The sequence below is a fragment of the Oncorhynchus gorbuscha genome, linkage group LG16, assembly GCF_021184085.1.
Source record: "Oncorhynchus gorbuscha isolate QuinsamMale2020 ecotype Even-year linkage group LG16, OgorEven_v1.0, whole genome shotgun sequence".
Classification (NCBI taxonomy): Eukaryota; Metazoa; Chordata; class Actinopteri; order Salmoniformes; family Salmonidae; genus Oncorhynchus; species Oncorhynchus gorbuscha.
Genome location: NC_060188.1, coordinates 76173105 through 76179447, shown reverse-complemented (window position 1 = coordinate 76179447; position 6343 = coordinate 76173105).

The following is a 6343-nucleotide window of genomic DNA, read 5'->3' as shown; positions in this document are numbered from 1 at the left end:
TGAAGTTCTCAACCTTCTCCACTACAGCCCCATCGATGTGGATGGGGACATGTTCGACACTCCGTTTCCTGTAGTCCACAATCAGCTCCTTTGTCTTGCTGACATTGAGGGACAGGTAGTTGTACTGGCACTACACTGGTCTCTGACCTCCTCCCTATAAGTTGCCTCATCGTCGTCTGTGATCAATACTACCTCCGTCGTGTCGTCAGCAAACTTGATGATGGGGTTGGAGTTGTGTGCAGCCACACAGTTGTGGGTGAACAGGGAGCACAGGAGGGAACTAAGTCCACATTCCAGAGGAGCCCCTCTGTTGATGGTCACCGTGGCGGATGTGTTGTTGTCTACCCTCACTGTTTGGGGGTGGCCCATCAGAAAGTCCAGTTGCAGAAGGAGGTGTTCAGTCCCAGGGCTAGGGGATGAGCTCGGAGAGGACTATGGTGCTGAGCTGTAGTCAATGAACACCATTCTTACATAAGTATTCCTTTTGTCCAGGTGGATGAAGGCAGTGTGCTGTGCAAAAGCGATTGTGTCATCTGTGTATCTGTTGGGCAAAGCTACATTACAGGACTAAGATCGAATCCTACTGGTGCTCTCATGCATGGTTCAGTGTTGCCTGTGTAGAGGGAAGGCTTTTTCAGCAGAATTGTCCAATATTAAACCAGAAGAAAAAACATTCTGCACAAAAATTTGAATTAGAAATTAGAATTAGAAAAACTTTATTTGGAAATTTATCTAAGGCTTCAGTACATAAAAACAGATATTATGTAATATGCGCACATTTTATATACGGAAGGAAGACATTGAGCTGCACCCACTGCAAGTTACGGTAAATCTCTAGCATAAACACACGGGAGTTATTCTATATTCAAAATGACCCGTGACGTGTGACGTGAGGGCACATCAATTGACTACACCATCAGGAGCACATCATATTCGAGATCATGAAATAAACTTTACAAAAGTGCAAGTGCAGTTCCAAGTTAGTATACTTTACATCATCACTGGTCTAAAAGCCATAATCAACATAAAATGTATAATTAAAATAAATCATCATAATTAAACCATTAAGACCGAAGGGCACCTGGTCATCTACATAATTCAATAATTCATATGTACGTACATCATGATCCTAAAAAATTATATTAAAGGGAGAATCCATCCCCAGCAATCAAAATCATAATATTCATGTCAATTCGGTGAAAGCCTATGTTCTATTAGTGAGTAAAATTCTCCCTATAATTTAACCTCTAAGGGGTCTGTCTGTGAAATCAGGAAATCATTTAGGAATGCATCATAGCTACACTACATGACCAAAATTATGGGGACACCTGCTCATCGAACCTCTCATTCAAAAATCATTGGCATTAATATGGAGTTGGTCCCCCATTTGTTGCTATAATTCCCTCCACTCTTCTGGGAAAGCTTTCCATTAGATGTTGGAACATTGCTGCAGGGACTTGCGCATTAGTGAGGTTGGGCACTGATTTTGGGCGATTAGGCCTGGCTCGCAATCGGCCTTCCAATTCACCCAAAGGTGTTTGATGGGGTTGAGGTCAGGCTTCTGTGCAGGCCAGTCAAGTTTTTCCACCGATCTCAACTAACCATTTCTGTGTGAACCTCGCTTTGTGCACAGGGGCATTGTCATGCTGAAACAGGAATGGACCTTCACCAAACTGTTGCCACAAAGTTGGAAGCACAGGATCATATAGAATGTCATTGTGTGCTGTAGCGTTAAGATTTCCCTTCACTAGAACGAAGGGGCCTAACTTGAACCATGAAAAACAGCCCAAGACCATTATTCCTCCTACACCAAACTTTACAGTTAGCACTATGCATTGAGGCAGGTAGCTTCTCCTGGCATCCACCAAACCCAGATTAGTCTGTTGGAATGCCAGATGGTGAAGCGAGAACTGCAACACTGCTGGGTTTTTCACGCTCAACAGTTTCCCGTGTGTATCAAGAATGGTCCAGAACCCAAAGGACATCCAGCCAACTTGACATCACTGTGGGAAACATTGAAGTCAACATGGGCCAGCATCCCTGTGGAACGCTTTTGACACCTTGCAGAGAACTGAAGCTGTTTAGAGGGCAAACGGGGTTGCAACTCAATATTAAGAATGTGTTCCTGTTGTTTTGTACACTTAGTGTATTTAGCTAAGATGTGCTCAATCTAAACAGTGTACCAAATTATTCAAAAAGTACCATTTCGCAATGCTCCTTGCGTATCTGTGGGAAATGTGGGAAAGGCTGTTGTAGCCATAGCAACATACTGTGCACTTGCTCTGGGCAGGGAGGAACTGCACGTTGAATTAGTGAAATAGACTCCTAAATTGACAGTGCAGTTTGTTTAGGCAATTGTACAGCTAGCTAGCTACTTCACCTGCTGATATGTGATTGATCTAGCCAGCCCCGAGAGAGCATTGCATTGTGGGTTTTGTAGTTGACTTGAGCTGCAACAGATTTCCACAACGATTTTCACATGTTGCAACCAACCTAGTCTCGGTTAGTAAAATTCTCTTGCGAAAGTATGTCATTTCTTGTTTTACTTCTGGGTGGTATGGTGTTAACAATTGTGATAACCTTTTTGCAAAGAAAAGAAGCAAAGTCTCCTCCCTTGCAAATGGATTCTCTCTGCCAAACACCTCCCTTCAATTAATTTCACCCATGTTTATAATGAGCACATTTGAGCTTTCATACATTTTTCGGAATCAGAAAATGTTGACTTTGTGACTGTGGAATCTTATATATCATCAGCACACAGGCTTGAAATCACTGCACCAGTTTAAGCACTGCCTTTTCCCAATCCTGATTCGTGCAAATAATCAATGATAAAAACCCAAAACCAGGAACTATTGCTGCTCGTAATCACATAATTATATGTGAGCCTTGATAGATTCTCGTTGTTTCATCTGTCCATGAGAATCTGTCCATGGGAGATTAGTACCAACCTTATTATAACAACAAAATCAAAAATGTGTCCACAAAAAATATTGTTTTAGGATATTTGTGTTATTTAACACTGTTTAACACTCTTAATCATAGGAATTCATGTTTTGGGGTGGATTATCCCTTTAACATTGACAATGACACGTTCAGAAATATCAATGGAGTAGGAACTTCTCCTGTAAACCACTAACTGCCTGGCAAAGAGCCTTTGTAATACCAAATTCACTGTTAGGCCATTTTAGTAGTTGCACACCTCTAAATAGTGTGTCAGTGTTCTCTCAGCAGTCAGTGTCTGTCTCAGTAGCAGTTTGGCTGGTGAGTGTCTTCACACAACGCAAACATTTGATCCCAGTTGTAATTGATATTCATCTAATCCCTCCTCCAATTCCAGGCGGTTAGACATGCTAAAATCATTGCATCCCTTCTGCTCATGCTCTAAAGCCTTCTCCTGCTTGGCAAATTGATGTGTGTCCCGGAGGGCCTCGATACACATTAATCTGCTTAATCCAAATGTAATTGGTGCATGCTTCCTCTTCTCTTCAGAATGGCTCTGACGGGTTTACTGAGTGGTGTTCATCATCACGCTGGGCATTATTTCCCTGTCTGTTCTGTTGTAGGAGAGAAGGCTCATTGTCATACCCTAACTGCTGGTCTGGTAAGAATTCCAGGGGATGGAATGTTGGATACATACACTCATATGCTACTTTTCGACTGGTAACACCAGTGTTACACTAGGGCATAGACCCTTATGCTGTACTAGGGAAGTTGTGTTTCTAATTCTAGGGCTGTCAGTGAGGAGAATCAGCAGGTGTTAACATTTACAGCTAACCAACGTTATTTAAATGAAAGCTGAAAGGTACCAGTGACATGGCTTTGGCCCAAAGTGAGAACCGGTCCGCCGGGCCATGGCCAGTGAGACACAGGTGCCGGCCCACGTAGATGCAAACAGAAAAGTCTGAGCCTTTTGGGTAAAACACTGTGGTAAATCCTGTATGGAAATGTGCCAATAGAGTGTATTACAGAGGAGGTTGGTGGGAGGAGCAACAGTTGAAGTTGGAAGTTACATACACCATCGCCAAATACATTTAAACCCAGTTTTTCACAATTCCTGACATTTAATCTTCGTAAAAATTCCCTGTCCTAGGTCAATTAGGATCACCACTTTATTTTAAGAATGTGAAATGTCAGAATAATAGTAAGAGAGAATTATTTATTTCAGCTTTTATTTCATTCATGACATTCCCAGTGGGTCAGAAGTTTACATACAATCAATTGTATTTGGTAGCATTGCCTTTAAATGTTTTAACTTGGGTCAAACGTTTCAGGAAGCATTCCACAAGCTTCTCACAATAAGTTGGGTGAATTTTGGCCCATACCTCCTGACAGAGCTGGTGTAACGGAGTCAGGTTTGTAGGCCTCCTTGCTCGCACACGCTTTTTCAGTTCTGCCCACAAATTTCTATGGGATTGAGGTCAGGGCTTTGTGATGGCCACTCCAATACCTTGACTTTGTTGTCCTTAAGCCATTTTGCCACAACTTTGGAAGAATGCTTGGGGTCATTGTCCATTTGGAAGACCCATTTGCGACCAAGCTTTAACCTCCTGACTGATGTCTTGAGATGTTACTTCAATATATCCACATAATTTTCCTTTCCTCATGATGCCATCTATTTTGTTATGTGCACCAGTCCATCCTGCAGCAAAGCACCCCCACAACATGATGCTGCCACCCCCGTGCTTCACGGTTGGGATGGTGTTCTTTGGCTTGCAAGCCTTCCCCTTTTACCTCCAAGCATAACTGTCATGCAGGTGAAAGAGGACCCAAAAGCGACTTAACAGAAACAGAGTTTATTTAAATCCAAACAGGGAATAACAGAAATCCTCTAGTCTGTAGAGGGGAATAACTGGAGAAGCGGCCACAGACTGCAGGTCGCTTCGGGTAGGCGCAGGCCGTAGTGGACCGAGACACCTGCTCACACGCAGCATCTGATGAAGGCAAAAAACACGACAGGACAGGGCGAAACACAATCACAGCATGGTGAATACAAAACAAGGAACCGACGGGACAGGAACGGAACACAAAGGAATAAATAGGGACTCTAATCAGGGGAAAGGATCGGGAACAGGTGTGGGAAGACTAAATGATGATTAGGGGAATAGGAACAGCTGGGAGCAGGAACGGAACGATAGAGAGAAGAGAGAGCGAGAGAGTGAGAGAGGGAGGGGGAGAGAAAGGGATAGAAGGAGGGAAAGAACCAAATAAGACCAGCAGAGGGAAACGAATAGCATGGGGAGCACAGGGACAAGACATGATAATAAATGACAAACATGACAGTACCCCCCACTCACCGAGCGCCTCCTGGCGCACTCGAGGAGGAATCCTGGCGGCAACGGAGGAAATCATCGATGAGTGAACGGTCCAGCACGTCCCGAGACGGAACCCAACTCCTCTCCTCAGGACCGTAACCCTCCCAATCCACTAGGTATTGGTGACCCCGTCCCCGAGAACGCATGTCCATGATCTTATGTACCTTGTAAATAGGTGCGCTCTCGACAAGGACGGGAGGGGGGAGGGAAGACGAACGGGGTGCGAAGAAAGGGCTTAACACAGGAGACATGGAAGACAGGATGGACGCGACGAAGATGTCGCGGAAGAAGCTTCGCACAGCGACAGGATTGACGACCTGGGAGACACGGAACGGACCAATGAACATGAGTCAACTTACGAGAAGCTGTCGTAAGAGGAAGGTTGCGAGTGGAAAGCCACACTCTCTGGCCGCAACAATACCTTGGACTCTTAATCCTGCGTTTATTGGCGGCTCTCACCGTCTGTGCCCTGTAACGGCAAAGTGCAGACCTCACCCTCCTCCAGGTGCGCTCACAACGTTGGACAAACGCTTGAGCGGAGGGAACGCTGGACTCGGCAAGCTGGGATGAGAACAGAGGAGGCTGGTAACCCAGACTACTCTGAAACGGAGATAACCCGGTAGCAGACGAAGGAAGCGAATTGTGAGCGTATTCTGCCCAGGGGAGCTGTTCTGCCCAAGACGCAGGGTTTCTGAAAGAAAGGCTGCGTAGTATGCGACCAATCGTCTGATTGGCCCTCTCTGCTTGACCGTTAGACTGGGGATGAAACCCGGAAGAGAGACTGGACGGACGCACCAATCAAACGACAGAACTCCCTCCAAAACTGTGACGTGAATTGCGGGCCTCTGTCTGAAACGGCGTCTAACGGGAGGCCATGAATTCTGAATACATTCTCAATAATGATTTGTGCCGTCTCCTTAGCGGAAGGAAGTTTAGCGAGGGGAATGAAATGTGCCGCCTTAGAGAACCTATCGACAACCGTCAGAATCACAGTCTTCCCCGCAGACAAAGGCAGACCGGTAATGAAGTCT